At 44.7% G+C, this 20,932-nt stretch overlaps 1 protein-coding gene and 1 long non-coding RNA gene across 10 annotated transcripts in view; one reads left to right on the top strand and one right to left on the bottom strand.

Annotated features, from left to right (window-relative positions):
• The window catches only part of LOC143933537 (uncharacterized), a 483,729-nt gene that overhangs the window by 449,502 nt on the left and 13,295 nt on the right, over positions 1-20,932 (bottom strand). The gene's annotated exons all lie outside the window — the stretch shown is intronic.
• The window catches only part of LOC143933535 (uncharacterized), a 74,443-nt gene continuing 68,157 nt past the window's right edge, over positions 14,647-20,932 (top strand). For both annotated transcript variants that reach the window (XM_077456448.1, XM_077456447.1), the window contains exon 1: positions 14,647-14,798. The gene's annotated coding sequence lies outside the window, so the exon portion shown is untranslated. The remainder of the gene's footprint in view (positions 14,799-20,932) is intronic.

Raw genomic sequence — 20,932 nt, 5'->3', positions numbered from 1 at the left:
GACAGAAGAAAATGGCCACCGGAAAATGGCCACCGGATCGGGTCTATTTATAAGTTAGGGGGAATGTCCAAGTGTCCATGTGCTGTAATGTCTCAATTGGCTGTCCTGTACCCCATGATGGATGTGTCATCATAGGTCAAAGTTCTTTTACACAGTAAACGCGGAAGTCCGCCAATAGTCCGCCAAACTGGTGGACCGCGAACAGCCGAAATTTGCCACGAAACGACCGCCGGGCGAACCGTTCGGCCATCACTAGTTATAAATAACAATCACAACCACTGTGAAATAAGTCAGACATCAACAAAATGACTGTCGCCTTACTAATATAAGGGTTGACTTTGCACACTGCTCTCCCCTAAAGCCTCACAAAAAATGTCTATTCAGACAAAACGTACATCGGCTGGGCTGAAAAAAAAATGGTGGCGTCAAAACGCTCGTGAGAGTGCTAGGACGATTTTTGTTTCCAATGCCTGTGATAACAGTCCTGTTGTAAGTATTTTTTTTTTTTTTAAATAAATGCTGTTTTTAATTTAGACACTGCACACTGAGTGTACCTTTTTTCTTATGATCACTAATTGAATCGGCTTCTGAGTATATCCTGCGGCTACATCTTTTTCACCAACTTTGAAAATGCTCCCTGCACTACTTTGGTCCGACTTAGGGGGCTGGTATGGTCTTGGAGAAGGAATCCACGGCATTTTTTATTTTTTTTATTTTATTTAGTGGGGAGTTTAATCTAAAGATTCGTGCCAGACACAAAGTGCCTGGTATTGTCGGGATCAAAGTTGGATCCGTGTTCATCAAAGTCGGACGGATGTTGGACTTCAATTCGCAGGGCAAATTTGGATCCACGGTCGTACGACTGTTGTGTTGTACCAGTGTGAACCCGGCCTAATAGAGCTCAAAGATTTGAGTCTAGACCTCGATAGGTCTTTGGATCTGATAAGGAGTCAATTTTGCCGGATCTATTCAAGCACCGGATGTTGCCCTTGTTTTAAGGAATTTTGCACTTTTTTCACTATGGACTCTATTTATATCATTATTAGGGTTGCGATACCGATACTAGTATTGATATTGGGACCGATACCGAGCACTTGTGCGAGTACTTGTACAAATAAGCAAATAAGAGGATAGGCGCTGCAGAACCCAGAGGGGGTGGGGGTTGATCGGTGCAGTGGGACGGGGTGCAGATACTGGAACTGATCTCCCTGTAGTTCCCTGTGTAGCCACAGGAGGATCGGTTTCAGCGATGATACAGTGCCCGGGCCCCCCTTTTTTTTTGAACTGATGGAATGGGGGGGAAGGGGGGATTTGGGACTTTAAACAAGGCACATCATGGTATATGTGCCTCCATTCCTGGTTCAGGGAAACAAAAAAAGGGAAATTGGGACTATGAGGCTATTGACTTGTGGAGGTTGGATTATAAAAACATGTTTATTGGCATTAATAGATGTTAGAATACAAAGATGATGAAGATGCAAAGGCAAGTAAAAAGTAATTATATATATATATATATATATATATATATATATATATATATATATATATATATATATATTGTATACATGTTCCCACTGTTCCCATCGAACGCTGCCACTGTGCCCCAAATGTTGCCACTGTGCCAATTAAATGTTGCTACTGTGCCCCAAGTACTAGTACTGTGCCCCAAATGTTGCCACTGTGCCCCAAGTGCTGTCACTGTGCCTCAAATGTTGCCACTATGCCCATTAAATGTTGCCACTGTGCCCTAAATGTTGCCACTATGCCCATTAAATGTTGCCACTGTGCCCCAAGTACTAGCACTGTGCCCCAAATGTTGCCACTGTGCCCCAAGTGCTGGCACTGTGCCCCCTGCCCACCGTCTGCCCGGCATTTACCTCGTCTCCAGTGTGCAGTGGGTGACAGCAGCAGGCGGCAAGCGGTGTCCGGTGTCCTCCATTTCACCCCGACCCCGATGTCTTCTCCCGCCCACTCCTCCTCTCGTCTTCTGCAATGATTGGACGCCTGGTAGGCGTCCAATCACAGCGTCTGTGATTTCAGCCAATAAGGTGACAAGTAACACAGACTCGGCAAACTGACTGGCTGAGAGGCGGGTCAGCGCTAGGGAAACAATGTATTCGCTTCTCTACCACAGCATTACGTAAGCAGCGAAAGCACAGCAGTGCGCTCGCTGTTTACCCTTTCGGAAGACTATTAGAGCCCACGGCTCTAATCAGGCGCTTCCAAAGAAACCCCGCCGCTGTAATTCAGATAAAAAGTGAAAAAACAGCGCTGTCTATAAATAAATAAATGAATATCCGTGGACAAAATAAAATATTAGAAAACCCCTGCTGCAACTTAATGTGAGATACACACAATGAAAACCAATTAAGAAAAAGAAGCTGCGCTGAAGATCATAAAAATATGTGATATATGCTCATATGCCATAAATAGTGCTAAAATAAATCATTACCTGCCTTGAAAAAAACATATTTCCCACCATATATACAAAAATTATTACTGTTACAAACTTAAGTGAAAATAAAAAAGCGATGATAAAAAACAAATGTATATAGTCCAAAATTGAATGGGAAGCCGATGGTTAAATATAGAGGCAGGAGGAAAGGAAAATGAAGCTTCAGTCCACTTAGGTGACACTGCAGCACACAGCACCCTCAGAATATGAAGCAAGTGCACCAAGGAAAGAATCCTCCACCCTTAGATCCAGTGAGGCTTACCAGCTAGCCAGATCTCTTTTTAAGGAGACCAAATGTGCCCGCAAATGTAACCCCCAGTCTGGACCTTTGTATCAAGATACACCGCTGGTAACTCCGATCTGTATATCTCCTCCTTAGAGCGTCTCTCATCCCAGCCGATTTAATGGGATAAAACAAACAGAAGAGATCCCATAGCGTAACTCCGCAAAAGACTTTTAATAAAACATGTAAAAATCAAGATTTCAAACTCACAATTTAGCTGTATACAAGCGTGTGTATAAAATAACGAGCCGGCCGGCTCTCTTTCTCACTGTCTCTCCTTCCTAGACCAACAGGGAATGGCGGTGATGTCAGCACGCCGCTCAACCCTACGTCGTTTTGTCAAAGCTGACTTCTTCCTGGGGTACGGGTGGCGCGCTGATCCACCGCCTTAAAGAGGAAGTAAACCCTGATGGGTTTACTTCCGCTTTGATTCCCTGCAAAGGTAAAGCATAATGGACTACTATGCATCAGTGCCCATTTGCAGCCTCACGAGTGCCCATTAATGCAGCCTCACCATTCCCCATCAACGCAGCCTGATCAGTGTCCATCTGCAGCCTCACCATTGTTCATCAACGCAGCCTCACCTTTGCCCATCAATGCAGCCTCACCATTGCCCATCAATGCAGCCTCACCATTGCCCATCAATGCAGCCTAAACAGTTCCCATCTGCTATCTCACCATTTTTCAGCAATGCAGTCTCACCATTGCCCATCAATTCAGCCTGATCAGTACCCATCTGCAACCTCACCATTGCCCATCAATGCAGCCTCACTAGTATGGGAATTATGTATACTAAATTTTCTTGTATGAAATTTTCTTGGTATGAAATGTATATTTTACAGTTTTTAAATAGTTTGTATTGATTTTATCAACATATGTAAATATGTAATTAACTTAGCATTATTATGGTGGTGATGTGTCACATGGATAGTGTATCAACCTTGATTGGTCAGTGCAGGGTTCATTTTCATGTCAGCCTGTGTGGAAACATATAAATCTGAACAAATGCAGTTTATCTGTGTAGCACCGTTTAATGTTATTTATTATGTGTGTGATACATTATTATCATGTAGTGTTGATTAACCACTTGAGATCCGCGCTATAGCCAAATGACGGCTACAGCGCGGATCTCCTTTTCCGGGACGACGTCAATAGACGTAGTCCCGTGTACGAGCGGCCTGCGTGCCCCCTGAGGGGCGCGCGGGGCGCGCTCTGTGATCGGCGAGTCCATGAGACTCGCCTGATCACCGATCCGTGCAAGGGGTCGATCCCGACCCCTTATCACGTGATCAGCTGTCAGCCAATGACAGCTGATCATGTGATATAACGGAGCTGGTAATCGGCTAGTATTGCTCCTCGCGCTGACAGCGCAAGGAGAAAAAAAAAAGCCGATCACCGGCGGCCGTGATCGGGATATCAGTCCCGATTACGGCCAGCAATACAAGCGACCACCTGCCCCTGCCAGTGCCCACCTGCCCCCTGCAGTGCCATCCTGAATAAAAGTAAGTGCCCCCCGTCAGTGCCACCCAGCAGTGCCCATAGTGCCCACAGTGCCACCCAGCAGTGCCACCCAGCAGTGCCACCCACAGTGCCCACAATCTGCCTCAAAGGTGCTGCACCCCAGTGCCGCCCATCAGTGCCCAGCAGTGCCACCCATCAGTGCCCAGCAGTGCCGCCCATCAGTGCCCAGCAGTGCCACCTATCAGAGCCACCTATCAGTGCCACCTATCAGTGCCCATCAGTCCCATCTATCAGTGGTACCTATCAGTGCCCATCCGTGCCACCCATCCGTGCGACTTATCCGTGCCATCTTATCTGTGCCCATCTTTGCCCATCAGTGCCGCCTTATCTGTGCCCATCGGTGCCGCCTTATCTGTGCCTATTAGTGCCGCCTTAACTATGCCTATCAGTGCCCACCAGTGCAGCCTATCAGTGCCCACCAGTGCAGCCTATCAGTGCCCACCAATGCAGCCTATCAGTGCCCACCAATGCAGCCCATCAGTGCCCACCAATGCAGCCTATCAGTACCGCCTAATCAGCGCACTTCAATGAAGGAGAAAAATGACCCATTTGCAAAATTTTATAACAAACTATTAAAACATGATTTTTTCTTTTTTTTTGCATCTTTTTTTGTTTGTTTAGCAAAAAATAAAACTCCGAGCTGTAACTAAATACCACCAAAAGAAAGCTCTATTTGTGGGAAAAAAATGATAAAAATTTCCTTTGGGTACAGTGTTGTATGCCCGCGCAATTGTCATTCAAAGTGCATCAGCGCTGAAAGCTGAAAATTGGTCTGGGACTGAGGGGGGTTTAAGTGCCCAGTAAGCAAGTGGTTAAATAATAATAATAATAATTTAAAGCGTAACTCCACTTTTGTTGAGAAAAAAAAAATTCTCCTCTGGGTGATCTCAGTACATTGCAAGGATTTTAAGAAACTTTGTTGCAGATTCCTTCCTTTTGTTATTCTGATAAAATCCCTGTGTGTTTGTCTGTGCCTCTGTGCCAAGTGGGTCTAATGGGAGGAGTTTCATAATTAACTGTCAGGTGTGCAGCTGCAGAGCACCAATGAGGAAATCTGCTGGGCATGCATCCCTTTAGAAAATATCTCTCAAATTTTTATTGCAGGGGATGCCTGAAATCTGATTTGTATCTTAGGCAGAATTCTGGGAAAATTGGTGAGCCAATCACACAAGCAGGAAATGATGTTTCTGGGGAGTGGTCAGTACACGCTCTGTGTACAGAATGACCCCAGGTAGCCATATTGAAAATGTATTCTCAGTAAATTACATTGACTGCAGATCAAAAAGGAAAAGTAATTTTTAATAACCTTCAATTATATGCACTATATTATTTTTTCTACATTTGCTATTTTTTTTCCCCCGCGAAAGTGGAGTTACCCTTTAAATGAAATAGATGTTATAAATAACAATCACAACCACTGTGAAATAAGTCAGACATCGACAAAATGGCTGTCGCCTTATTAATATATAGACCAAGGCAGCATGGCTATTCCCTGCAAGGTGTTTTTTTCTATGTGTTAATCATTGAGCACTGCTGCCCTCTGGTGGTGGATACATGGAATTCTATATAAGGGTTGACTTTGCACACTGCTCTCCCCTAAAGCCTCACCAAAAATGTCTATTTAGACAAAGCATACGTCGGCTGGGCTGAAAAAAAAAAAAAACGGTAGCGTCAAAACGCTTGTGAGAGTGCTAGGACGATTTTTCAATGCCTGTGATAACAGTCCTGTTGTAAGTAGTTTTTTTTTTTTTTTTTAATAAATGCTGTTTTTAACCACTTTCAGACCGGACCAATTTGCTGGTCAAAGACCAGACCACTTTTTGCGATTTGGCACTGCGTTGCTTTAACTGACAATTGCGCGGTCGTGCGACGTGGCTCCCAAACAAAATTGACGTCCTTTTTTTCCCACAAATAGAGCTTTCTTTTGGTGGTATTTGATCACCCCTGCGGTTTTTATTTTTTGCGCTATAAACAAAAATAGAGCGACAATTTTGAAAAAAACGCATTATATTTTATTTTTTGTTATAATAAATATCCCCCAAAAATATATAAAAAAACATTTTTTTCCCTCAGTTTAGGCCGATAGGTATTCTTCGACATATTTTTGGTTAAAAAAAAATGGCAATAAGCGATTATTGATTGGTTTGCGCAAAAGTTATAGCGTTTACAAAATAGGGATAGTTTTATAGCATTTTTATTAATAATTTTTTATTATTTTTTTTTTTACTAGTAATGGTGGCGATCAGCGATTTTTATTGTGACTGCGACATTATGGCAGACACATCGGACATTTTTGACACATTTTTGTGACCATTGTCATTTATACAGTAATCACTGCTATATAAATGCAGTGATTCCTGTGTAAATGACACTGGCAGTGAAAGGGTTAACCAGTGGGTGGCAGTGTAGGGGTTAAGTGTTCCTAGGGGTGTGTTACTAACTGTGGGGGGGCTGGGCTTTCATTTAGTGAACACTGATCTCTGCTCCAATCACATGGAGCAGAGATCAGCGTCACTAGTTGCTAGGCAGAATAGAGAAATGTTGTTTACACAGCATTTCCTCTATTCGGCCGCTCCGTGAGACGATCGCGGGGATGCCCGCGGCGATCGAGTCCGCGGGTCCCGCGACCGGACTCACGGGGGGTCCCGACCAGCGCGGGAGTGCGCCGCCGGCTGCGCGCTCCCGATGGCAGGGCGACATCGAATATTGGACGTACCTGTACGCCAATATGCCTGCCCGTGCCATTCTGTCGACGTACATTGTCGTGCGCTGGTCGGGAAGTGGTTAATTTAGACACTGCGCACTGAGTGTACGTTTTTTCTTATGATCATTAATTGAATCGGCTTCTGAGGATATCCTGCGGCTACATCTTTTTCACCAACTTTGAAAATGCTCCCTGCACTACTTTGGTTCCGACTTTGCTCCTACTTCAGCCCATTGAATATCACTGAAGTCGGATCAAAGTTGGCATGCGACTTGTGCTCTGATGATCTTGAAGTGGGACCCCATGACAAAAAAAAAATGGCATGGGTTCCCCCCTCCAAGACCGTACCAGCCCCCTAGGTCTGGTATGGATTTTGGGGGGGGGGGGCCCTATGCTGTTTTTTTCCTGCATGGGGGTTCCCCTCAAAATCCATGCCAGACCTAGGGGGCTGGTATGGTCTTGAAGAAGGAATCCACGGCATTTTTTATTTTTTTTATTTTATTTAGTGGGGAGTTTAATCTAAAGATTCGTGCCAGACACAAAGTGCCTGGTATTGTCGGGATCAAAGTTGGATCCGTGTTCATCAAAGTCGGACGGATGTTGGACTTCAATTCGCAGGGCAAATTTGGATCCACGGTCGTACGACTGTTGTGTTGTACCAGTGTGAACCCGGCCTAATAGAGCTCAAAGATTTGAGTCTAGACCTCGATAGGTCTTTGGATCTGATAAGGAGTCAATTTTGCCGGATCTATTCAAGCACCGGATGTTGCCCTTGTTTTAAGGAATTTTGCACTTTTTTCACTATGGACTCTATTTATATCATTATTAGGGTTGCGATACCTATACTAGTATCAGTATCAGAACCGATACCGGGCACTTGTGCGAGTACTTGTACAAATAAGCAAATAAGAGGATAGGCGCTGCAGAACCCAGAGGGGGTGGGGGTTGATCGGTGCAGTGGGACGGGGTGCAGATACTGGAACTGATCTCCCTGTAGTTCCCTGTGTAGCCACAGGAGGATCGGTTTCAGCGATGATACAGTGGCCGGGCCCCCCTTTTTTTTTGAACTGATGGAATGGGGGGGAAGGGGGGATTTGGGACTTTAAACAAGGCACATCATGGTATATGTGCCTCCATTCCTGGTTCAGGGAAACAAAAAAAGGGAAATTGGGACTATGAGGCTATTGACTTGTGGAGGTTGGATTATAAAAACATGTTTATTGGCATTAATAGATGTTAGAATACAAAGATGATGAAGATGCAAAGGCAAGTAAAAAGTAATTATATATATGTATATATGTATATATATATATGTATATATATATATATATATATATATATATATATATATATGTGTGTATGTATATGTATGTATATATATGTATGTATATATATATATATATATATATATATATATATATATATATATGTGTGTGTGTGTGTGTGTATATATATATACACACACACACACACATACATACATACATACATACACACACATATATATATATATATATATATATATATATATATATATATATATATATATATAAAGCTAATATGTATATAATTATGTATCCATGGACACATGATGGATACATAATTATATACATATTAGCTTTGCAGCATATGATACGGGAAAAATAGATAAGTAAAGTTGTATGATTTCAAATAAATACACACATGTCAACTGAGTGGCACATTGTAATGTTGTACGGGGTAATGTAAATTGTATAAACATAATTAGTTGTAGATGGTGGGTCTAGATTAATTCCTATTGACAGGCATATGACTGCGTCCTAAATTTTCGATGCGTTTCATGTATGAACATTTCCTCAGGGGACACACTGCAGGTTTCTAGCCTCATGCCCCGGAGCAATGACAGGTGACATTAGGCACATCCTAGCCTTCATATCCTATTGCCAAACGCAGTTGGCTCTTTCTCATAACACTATCAGGCTATTACTAGCCAGCATCCAGCATTTCCTGTCCTTACGGGACACCGGAAGGCCATCTGTGTCCTTAACGGCTTAACGGACAAATTACTGAAGGTTGAAGTTATCCAATCAGTAATTTCACAGTAAATTAGAGCCTGCACGATTCTGGCTAAAATGAGAATAAAGATCTCGTTTCTGTCACGATTCTGGCATTGTATCATCATCTTTCACATTTTACAACAAAAATTGGGCTAACTGTTTAGTTTTTTTTTTAATTCATTAAAGTGGAGGTCCACGCATAAATGGAACTTCCACTTTTCGGAACCCCCCCCCCCCCCCCGGTTTCACATTTGACACCTTTCAGGGGGGAGTAGGGTGCAGATACAGGTATTTGCACCCAATTCTGGGCATATACCCCTGTGGGGGGTCTACACCACTCCAACCCCCCCCCCCTCTGCTGTCTGCTGGGAGACACACAGGTCCCAGAGACAGCAGGGACCATGCAGATTGCGCAGCGTGACTCGCGCATGGGCAGTAGGGAACCAGGAAATGAAGCCGCATCTTTGGTAATTCCCTTACTAAAGATGGCGGCGGCAGCACCCAAGGACCAAGGGACCGTTTGGCCTCGGGTGCCGACATTGCGGGTGCCCTGGACAGGTGAGTGCCCTTATTTTAAAAGTCAGCAGCTGCAGTATTTGTAGCTGCTGACTTAAAAAAAAATAAATAAATTCGTCAGACCTCCGCTTTAAAGTGTATTTTTTTTTTTTTTTATTATTGCGTTTGGAAAACAGCTGTGCAAATACGGTGTGACATAAAATATTGCAACAACCACCATTTTATTTTCTAGGGTCTCTGCTAATAAAAAAAAAATATATACATACATACATACATGTTTGGGTGTTCCAAGTAATTTTTCTAGCAGTAAATAATGATTGTTTTACTTGTAAGCAACAAATGTCAGAAAAGTTTGGTCTTTAAATGGTTAAACTTCCTTCATCTACATCTACGAAAAGATACTTTGTTTCTACTTGTAATAAAACTTGGTGGGCTGGCTGGATTTTGTTTTTCCAGCCGTGAGAACTCTCTGCACCTGTTATGCCGCGTACACACGACCGGACTTTCCAGCAGAATAGGACCGACAGACTCATTCCGTCGGACAATCCGATCGTGCGTGGGATAATCTGATCGTTTTTCTTTAAAAAATTCAGACGGACCTAGAAATAGAACATGTTTCAAATCTGTCCGATGGACTCAATTCCTATCGGGAAAACCGCTCGTCTGTGTGCTGGTCCGACGGAACCAAATACGACGCAAGGGCAGCTATTGGCTACTGGCTATTGAACTTCCTTTTCTAGTCCCGTCGTACGTCATCACATTAAAAAATAACGGACTTTGGTCCGTTCGTGTGTGGGCAAGTCCATTCGTTCGTAACTCAGTTGGAATTCCATCAGAACTCCGTCGGGAAGACCGTCTGACCTTTTCTGACGGAAAGTCCGGTCGTGTGTACGCAGCATTAGAAAAATCGTGACATGCTGTTTTGAAGATCGGGAAGAGAAAAAGATTGCGATTTTGATTCTTCTCGATTAATCGTGCAGCTCTACAGTAAATAGATAAATAATAAATTATTATGTTATAACATATAGCATAATAATATATGATTTAGCTTGTGCCTTTTCAGCAGCAGCAGATTCTCATTCTCCCTCTTAAAGCGGGAGTCCGCCGGGAGTTCCGCCGTTTTTTTTTTTTTTAAAAGCCAGCAGCTACAAATACTGCAGCTGCTGACTTTTAAAATAAGGACACTTACCCGCCCAGCGCGCCCGCGATGTCGGCACCCGAAGGCAATCTCTCGATCGTCTCTCGGGTGCTGCCGCCGCCATCTTGGGTATGGGAATCAGGAAGTGGAGCCTTTCGGCTTAATTTCCCGGTTCCCTACTGCGCATGCGCGAGTCGCACTGCGCAATAAGGATGGACCCGCTGCCTCTGGGATCTGTGTGTTTCCCAGCAGGCAGCGGGGGGACTTTCGGAAAGGGGCGTAATCTACGCCCCCTTTCCATAGAGAGCTATCCCGGAAGTGGGTGCAGATACCTGTACTGTACAGGTACCTGCACTCCCCTCCCCCCTGAAAGGTGCCAATTGTGGCGCCGGAGGGGGGGAGGATTCCAATGAGCGGAAGGTCCACTTTAGGGTAGACCTCCGCTTTAACTGTGTGAGAAGAACATGGGATTGTGGGTAAATCTTATACCTATAAACACATGTTTTTTCCTTGTGGTTAAGAGGGCTGGGCTGGAAAGGAGAATTTGTTTTTTAGACACACCCTCTTCTATGGCACTGCAGTGAGAGGCGTGCCTCCACTGCAGCCTTATTATTGGATTGCTTGGGCTAATGGTGCTTTCCCATTGGTCCAAGACTCCAAGCTGTCCATTGAGCTCAGTGCTTCTGACAAGAAGTGAGGAGAGGCACTGTGAGCTCATCCTCTCAGTCAGCTGCAAACAGAGTGTGCCAGCTTGTATTTAAACTGGCCGCTCTGTATGTAGCTTCTGACAGGCTGTACAAGGAACCCCATATCTGGGAAAGGAGAACCATAGGTGCCAGGAGCCCCAAATTTTGACCAGTGGTTGGGTAGGACTTCAGTTACCCGGTATCGCTCTGTGACCCTCAAAGCTTAATTTTTTTTTTGTTTTTATATGTTCATGGCAGGTGAGGCTGACATGAACCACTCAACCCTCCCCTCACCCAACCGACCAAACTGGGGTGGGGGGGTGGGGTGGTTTGTTTGGTGACGCCTCCCCCCCCCCCCCCCCGGGGCATCACTGTCTGTAACTCTAAACTGATAACCTGTAGAAATTTAGTTTGGAGCCATTCCATGAGCGTGCGCAATTTAAAATCGTGACATGTTTGGTATCTATTTACTCGGCGTAACATCAACTTTTATATTTTACCAGAAAAATGTGTTACTGTGTATATTGTGCTTTTGTTTTTTTTGCATTAAAATGAAAGTGTATATTTTCCCAAAGAAATTTGTGTGACATAAAAAATTGCAACAATCGAAATTTTATTCTCTAGCCACATGCTGACCAGGCCATAGCCGAAAGACAGCTACAGCGCGGACGGCTTAGTCTGGGTGGACGTCCGTGGGACGTCCTCACAGAAACGCACTCCTGCGTGCCCCCCTGGGGCGTGCACCCGGGAACACCCGTGACCACCGGGTCCGGGGGACATGGCGCATCACAGTAAATGCCCGCTGATATGAAGGAGAAGGGATCTCACCGCTCCAGGAGCAAAGCATGCAGGCTGTAAACTGTTCTCTTTGGATGGGAAGCCACAGGTGCTGGCTATTACCACTAGCAACAGACGAAAAACAAGCTCTGGACTGCCGCACTCTTCAGAAAACCACTTTCTTTTATTAGAAAATCACATCACAGCTCAACAAACACAGCGAGCAAGGAACAATTACTGACGTTCCACACTAGCTGTAGTGCTTAATCATAGCAAAGAGACAGTTTACAGCCTGCATGTGTGCCCCTGGAGCGGTGAGATCCCTTCTCCTTCATATCAGCGGGCATTTACCGTGATCCGTGATGCGCCATGTCCCCCGGACCCGGCGGTCACGGATGTTCCCGAGTGCACGCCCTAGGGGGCACGCAGGAGTGCGATTCTGCAAGGACATCCCACGGACATCCACCTAGACAAAGCCGTGCACACTGTAGCTGTCTTTCGGCTATGGCCTGGTCAGAGTTTTGCTATGAATAAGCACTACAGCTAGTGCGAAACGTCAGCAATTTTTCCTTGTTCGCTGTGTTTGTTGAGCTGTCATGTGATTTTCCAAAAAAAAGAGTGGTTTTCTGAAGAGTGTGGCAGTCCAGAGCTTGTTTTTCGTCTGTTGCAAATGCCTGCTGATAGCGGGCGTTTACCACGTGATCGCTCCATCAAATGACGGAGCATCACTTGTAAACAAGCCGCCCCCCCCTCTCTTTACCGGTCGGTACAGTGTGAGAGGAGAGAGGGAGAGATCGTTTGCAGTGTTGTGGGCACTACAGAGCCCACAGCGCTGTTCAGTGCCCATATTCTGCTAGTACTATGCAATACCCTGCAATACTCTGCAATACCCTGCCATACTCTGCAATACCCTGCCATACCCTGCCATACCCTGCCATACCCTGCAATACCCTGCAATACCCTGCCATACCCTGCAATACCCTGCCATACCCTGCAATACCCTGCAATACCCTGCCATACTCTGCCATACACTGCAATACTCTGCCATACACTGCAATACCCTGCAATACCCTGCAATACCCTGCCATACCCTGCCATACCCTGCAATACCCTGCCATACCCTGCAATACCCTGCAATACCCTGCAATACCCTGCCATACTCTGCCATACCCTGCAATACCCTGCCATACCCTGCAATACCCTGCCATACTCTGCCATACTCTGCCATACCCTGCAATACCCTGCCATACCCTGCAATGAATGAATGAATGAATGAAATACTTATATAGCGCACAATGCGAACTGAATCGCCTCTAGGCGCTGCAATACCCTGCAATACCCTGCAATACCCTGCCATACTCTGCCATACACTGCAATACTCTGCCATACACTGCCATACACTGCAATACTCTGCCATACCCTGCCATACCCTGCAATACCCTGCCATACTCTGCCATACTCTGCCATACCCTGCAATACTCTGCCATACTCTGCCATACTCTGCCATACACTGCAATACACTGCCACACACTGCCATACTCTGCCATACTCTGCCATACTCTGCCATACTCTGCCATACACTGCAATACCCTGCCATACTCTGCCATACACTGCAATACACTGCAATACTCTGCAATACCCTGCAATACCCTGCAATACTCTGCAATACTCTGCAATACTCTGCAATACTCTGAAATACCCCGCAATACTCTGCAATACACTGCCATGCACTGCCATACTCTGCAATACTCTGCAATACCCTGCCATACTCTGCAATACCCTGCAATACTCTGCAATACTCTGCTGCCATACACTGCAATACTCTGCTGCCATACACTGAAATACTCTGCAATACTCTGCCATACCCTGCAATACCCTTCAATACTCTGCCATACCCTGCAATACTTTGCCATACCCTGCAATGCCCTGCAATACTCTGCAATACTCTGCAACACTCTGCAATACTCAGCAATAAATTTTAACAGAAACAAAGACATTTTTTATTTATTTTTTACCGAATTTTCAGTCTTTTTTGATTTATAGCGCAAAAAAAATAAAAAACCCAGCGGTGATTAAATGCCACCAAAAGAAATCTCTATTTGTGTGAAAAAAAAGGAAAAACATTTCATATGGGTACAGTGTTGCCTGACTGAGTAAATGTCATTCAAAGTGTGAGAGCACCAAAAGCTGAAAATTGGTCTGGATAGGAAGGAGGTTTAAGTGCCCCAGTGGTCAAGTGGCAAGGGTACCTGCTAAAAAAAAAAAAAAAAAAAAAATCTATAATGTTTGGGGGTTCAACGCAATTTTCTAGCAACAAATATTGACTTTTACTTGTAAACAACAAGTGCCAGAAAGGGGGCGGTCTTCAATTTCGACATTAGGTGAACGCCGCATTGTTTTTGCAAGCTGCATGTCGTGGTGTGCAGACAGCTTTAAGAACTTCCTGCTAGACGCATATTAGCATATTACGCCCGAGGGGAAGGGAGTGGTTTGGCCGGCGTTCCGAGAGCGTGCACACGTAACCCTGGAACAACAAAAGAAAGTGCGTCCTGCGCAATCAGTCTTTGATTCAATAGAAAGAAATGCTGCAGCGGTCCTGCAATTAACTTTTTTAGTGATCAAAAACTACCAAGACAGACGCCACGCCTGACTTTACACGGTCCTGGAAGCCCAGAGGAGACGGTAAGACGCCGCTGCAGACTAGAGATAACTTTCCGTCTGTGTTACGCAAACCTTCCGTCAGCTTGTTCTTATTAGTTATTGCGTTTATTTTGCATTTCTTCCGACCCTTTCAGATGTCGCATGAAAGGTGTATTGAGCCTCATGCGTCTATAGAGTGTCTATAAATGCATATAGATGCATGCAATGATATTATTTTTAAGATTTTTTTAGATTCTAAAGCCTCATACACACGGTCGGACTTTGTGCAAACTTTTCCGTGGACTTTTGTACAAAGGGCGTGGTCCCCAAGTTTGTATTGCATACACACGGTCGGACTTTTTGACAACAAACACGAACGTAGTGACGTCACAACGTACTGACGCCGTTTCAAAAGAGGACGTTCAATGACTCCAGTGCCACCTTTGGTCAACTTCTGTATTGTAGTTTGATCTTTTGCATTGGTTCTGAGCATGCGTGTTTGTACCTTGTACAAAAGTCCGATGCTTTTGCGTACACACGGTCGGACTTTGCTCCATCGGACTTTTGTTGCCAGAAAGTTTGTCCGTTCGCACAGCCAACAAAAGTCCGATGAAAACAGAAAAAGTTTGTCCGATGGAGCGTACACACAGTCGGATGTTGCTCCAAAACAGCTAATTTGCATGTTTGTTGTCAAAAAGTCAGACCGTGTGTACGGGCCTTACGATCGGACTTTTTGACAACAAACATGCAAATTAGCTGTTTTGGAGCAACATCCAATCGTGTGTACGCTCCATCGGACAAACTTTTTTGGTTTTCATCGGACTTTTGTTGGCTGTGCGAACGTACAAACTTTCTGGCAACAAAAGTCTGATGGAGTAAAGTCTGATCGTGTGTACGGAAAACCATAGGACTTTTGTACAATGTACAAACAAGCATGCACAGAAACAATGCAAAAGATCATACAACAATACTTACAGAAGTTGACCAAAGGTGGCGGTAAAGAGCAGAAAAAACACGTGATTTGGTGAAAGTTGGCTGAAAAAGTCCTGCTGTGTGTATGCAATACAAGTTCACAGCTGACGCCCTTTGTACAAAAATCCAAGGGAAAGTTTGTACAAAGTCCTATCGTGTGTATGAGGCTTTAGATTTATTATGGTATGATACCCGATGGGCATACGCTTATCAAACATAGCCTCAAGCGCTCCTGTACATTTCAGCACCCGCATGGTAATTATGGTATGATACCCGATGGGCATATAATTATCAACCCAAGCCCCAACCACTTCTGTAACATGTCTAGTCTAGCTGCTATTTATTGTATGTCTCAGAGCAGGTGGAGAGCGAAATTGTATGGGGGGAGGGGGGCCCAAGAAAAGTTTTGTCCAGGGTCCAATCTGTATTAAAGATGGCCCTGCATGGGACACCTATTAAAGCGGGAGTCCGCCGGGACTCCGTGTTTTTTTTTTTTTTTTTAAAAGCCAGCAGCTACAAATACTGCAGCTGCTGGCTTTTAAAATAGTGACACTTACCTGTCCAGCGCGCCCGATCTCTAGATCGTCTGTCGGGTGCTGCCGCCGCCATCTTGGGTATGGGAATCAGGAAATGGAGCCTTTCGGCTTCATTTCCCGGTTCCCTACTGCGCATGCGCGAATCGCGCTGCGCAATAAGGACGGTCCCCGCTGCCTCTGGGATCTGTGTGTTTCCCAGCAGGCAGCGGAAAGGGGCGGGCACTTGCGGAAAGGGGCGTAATCTACGCCCCTTTCCGCAGAGAGCTATCCCGGAAGTGGGTGCAGAATACCTGTACTGTACAGGTATCTGCACCCCCCTCCCCCCTGAAAGGTGCCAATTGTGGCGTCGGAGGGGGGGAGGGTTCCGATGAGCGGAGGTCCACTTTAGGGTGGACCTCCGCTTTAACACAAAAATATCGGCATAGGACACACACCCCCTGGCACAACCCCCACCCTACTCTTAAAGGAGAATTGTACCAAAAAAATAAAAATCGAAAAGCTGCGCCAACAGGGAAAATGATCTATACCTAGCTACCCAAAAAATTTAAGAGAATGTAAAGGTTATAAATAAATATCACATTCACTATACATTAAATGAAAAGAATGACAAATGTTGTGATTTCCCAATTGAAGAGGAAGAAAACGAGCAAAGTTCATCAAAAGTCCATAGACAATCCACAGTTGCGATCCTTTACAAGAACACCACGGTGGTAACACTCGCAAAAATGCACACAAGTGCCCGCCACCAGAAAGTGAGTGCGCTTACCAGATGGAAGCTTAATTAAAGCGTTGTATGAAAATCCTCCGTATCCACAATATGCTCCTCCTTATACCTTGTATTCATGGATCAGCTGGCCGCAGTGAAAGGCAGCATTCACATATATATGTATCTCATTCAGCGATCCCAAAAAGTGCTATCAATGGCTTCAGAAAAGAAGAGGAAACCCACATAGTATAACAGCGTTTGGTAATTTTATTTAAAACGTAGATAATGCACTTATATGGGCTCGCGTGCCGGTCGGGACTCCCGTGAGTCCGGTCGAGGGTCCCGCGGACTCGATCGCCGCGGGCATATCACGGGGCGGCTGAACGGAGAAATGCCGTTGTAAACAGCATTTCCCTGTTCTGCCTAGCAACTAGTGACGCTGATCTCTGCTCCATGTGATTGGAGCAGAGATCAGTGTTCACTAAATGAAAGCCCAACCCCCCCACAGTTAGTAACACACCCCTAGGAACACTTAACCCCTACACTGCCACCCCACTGATTAACCCTTTCACTGCCAGTGTCATTTACACAGGAATCACTGCATTTATATAGCACTGATCGCTGTATAAATGACAATGGTCCCAAAAATGTGTCAAAAATGTCCAATGTGTCCGCCATAATGTCGCAGTCACAATAAAAATCGCTGATCGCCGCCATTACTAGTAAAAAAAAAAAATTATTAATAAAAATGCCATAAAACTATCCCCTATGTTGTAAACGCTATAACTTTTGTGCAAACCAATCAATAATCGCTTATTGCGATATTTTTTATTTTTTTTTTTACCAAAAATATGTAGAAGAATACGTATCGGCCTAAACTGAGGGAAAAAAAATGTTTTTTTTATATATTTTTGGGGGATATTTATTATAACAGAAAGTAAAAAATAATGCGTTTTTTTCAAAATGTATCGCTCTATTTTTGTTTATAGCGCAAAAAATAAAAACCGCAGGGGTGATCAAATACCACCAAAAGAAAGCTCTATTTGTGGGAAAAAAAGAACGCCAATTTTGTTTGGGAGCAACATCGCACGACCGCGCAATTGTCAGTTAAATCGACGCAGTGCCGAATCGCAAAAAGTGGTCTGGTCTTTGACCAGCAAAATGGTCCGGGGCTGAAGTGGTTAAACCAACAAGTGCTTTACTTTACCACTACTATTCCTTTATATTGGCTTTTGGGATTTACAAATGCAGCAATTTAGAAATCGGATGAAAGGTTTAGGGCTGTAAAACACTTTTTGATAGATAAAAAATGCATTTTATATACATCTATATAGATCAGACCAAAATAAGGGACACATGAGGAGGGAAAGAGGGACAGCGGGACTTTGTCCCTCGAAATCAGGGACAATTAGGAGCTATGGGTAGAGCCAGCCAGGGCTGGGACAATGAGTGGGCAGGAGAGGCGGCATCATGCGAGGTGGGGGAGGGGATTTGTATTAGGAGGGAGGATTTGGGGAGCAGCTGGGGGTAAGAATTGCTCTAGGAAGGGAAACTCGAAGGTGTGTGCTAGAAGTGGTGATTATGGGGTGAATTGTATTAAGAGGTAGGGATTTAGGGGGTTTCTGCTATATGCACGGAGGAGAAGTAGTGGTGGATTTGTGCTAGGAGTAATTTTTTTTTTTTGGGGGGGGGGGGGGCATTTGTGCTAGAGGGAATTGAGGGTATGGTGGGGGTAGAGATTTGTACTGGGAGGGGGGATTTCAGCATGGGGGGCAGACTTGTACCGGGAGGAGGGAGAATTTATGCTTTGGGGAATTAATGCTGGGAGAGGGGAATTTGAAGGGGGGGGGGGGATTTATGCCAGAGGGAAAATTAGAGGGATTGGGTATTTGTGCTTGGAGAGGGGATTTGTTCTAGGAAGGGAGATTTATGGGGGGGGGGTGGATTTGTTTTATATAGGGGGAATTTGGTGGGGGTAGATTTGTGCTAGTAGAGATGATTGGGGGATTTGTGCTTGGAGAGGGAATTTGAGAGGTGAATCTGTGCTAGTAGGATGATTGGGGGATTTGTGATAGGAGGGAAAATTTTGGGGGATTAGTGCTAGGAGAGGCGATTTGGGGGGATTTGTGCCAGGAGAGGGGAATTTGAAGGGGGGGGATTTTTTGCCCAGAGGGAAAATTAGAGGGATTGGGGATTTGTGCTTGGAGAGGGGATTTGTACTAGGAAGGGAGATTTATAGGGGGGGTGGTGGATTTGTTTTATATAGGGGGGATTTGGTGGGGGTAGATTTGTGCTAGTAGAGATGATTGGGGGATTTGTGCTTGGAGAGGGAATTTGAGAGGTGAATCTGTGCTAGTAGGATGATTGGGGGATTTGTGATAGGAGGGAAAATTTTGGGGGATTAGTGCTAGGAGAGGCGATATGGGGGGATTAGTGCTAGGAGAGGGGAATTTGAAGAGGGGGGGATTTTTTGCCCAGAGGGAAAATTTGAGGGATTGGGGATTTGTGCTTGGAGGGGAGATTTCGGAGGTGGATCTGTACTAGTAGGATGATTGGGGGATTTGTGATAGAGGAGGGGAGATTTTGGGAGATTAGTGTTAGGAGAGGGGATTTGGGGGGATTTGTGCTGGGAGAGGGGAATTTGAATGTGAGCGGTTGATGGGGATGAACTTATTATGGGCTTTGTTTTAAAACTGTCTGAGAGGCAGTTCACACCACATGCAGTCCAGAGGTTTTTTTTTTTTCCTGCATCAAAAATGCATGGAAAGTAGGTTATATGGTTTTCAATGGCATAGTTCACACCAGTGCGCAGCAGATCCAGTAAAAAAAAAAGTAGAACTGCATTTTTCCTGCACTGGACTGTACTGGAACTCTGTAAAACGCATCAAAAAACACACTGGAACGCACCTAAACGCACCAAAAACGCACTGGAACACACATGTTCTTATTTAGGGCCAGTTCACACCACATGCAGTCCAGTGTGTTTTATTTCTGCATCAAAAACGCATAGAAAGTAGGTTATATGGTTTTCAATGGCATAGTTCACACCAGTGCTTGCAGTTCCAGTGCGTTCCAGTTTCAGGAAAAAAAAAAAAAAAGTAGAACGTGCTGCATTTTTCCTGCACTGGACTCTACTGGAACGCAGTAAAAAATGCATCATAGATGCACTGAAATGCTATAAAACGCATCAAAAACACACTGGAATGCACCGGAACGCACCAAAAACGCACTGGAACGCACATGTCCTTATTTAGGGCCAGTTCACATCACATGCAGTCCAGTGCGTTTTCTTTTTTTCTGCCTCACAAATGCATGAAATGTAGGTTATATGGTTTTCAATGGCATAGTTCACACCAGAGCTTGCAGTTCCAGTTACAGAAAAAAAAAAAAAGTAGAACATGCTGCATTTTTCCTGCACTGGACTGCACTGGAACGCTGTAAAAAGCATCGAAAAACTCACGGGAATGCACCTAAACGCACCAAAACGCACTGGAATACCCATGTCCTTATTTAAGGTTAAGGAAAAAAAGGGGGCGGGGGAAATGCACTGGACTGCATCAAAAACACATAAAAAATGCACTGGAACGCATCAAAAACGCACATGCAAAAAAGCATCTGGAGCGCATCCGGACTGCGTTTCTATGGTGTGAACTTGCACATAAGGTTAAGAAAAAAGAGGGGGGAAATGCACTGGACTGCTCTAAAAACGCACTGAAATGAACCTAAATGCACCAAAAACACATTGGAACACACAGATTTTTATTTAAGGTTAAGAAAAAAGAGGGGGGGGGGGTGCACTGGACTGCATCAAAAATGCACTGGAACGCACATGTTCTTATAGTGCAGGAAAAAAAGCGGAATTGAACAGAACTGCCTCTGGTGTGAATTAGCACTAAGGTTAAGAAAAAAGAGGGCGGGTGGGGGATGCACTGGACTGCATCAAAAAACGCATCAAAAACACG

Source organism: Lithobates pipiens, unplaced genomic scaffold, assembly GCF_037356315.1.
Source record: "Lithobates pipiens isolate NorthernLeopardFrog02 unplaced genomic scaffold, aLitPip1_a1.2 Scaffold_27, whole genome shotgun sequence".
Taxonomy (NCBI): Eukaryota; Metazoa; Chordata; class Amphibia; order Anura; family Ranidae; genus Lithobates; species Lithobates pipiens.
This window is presented reverse-complemented; position numbering and strand designations above follow the sequence as displayed.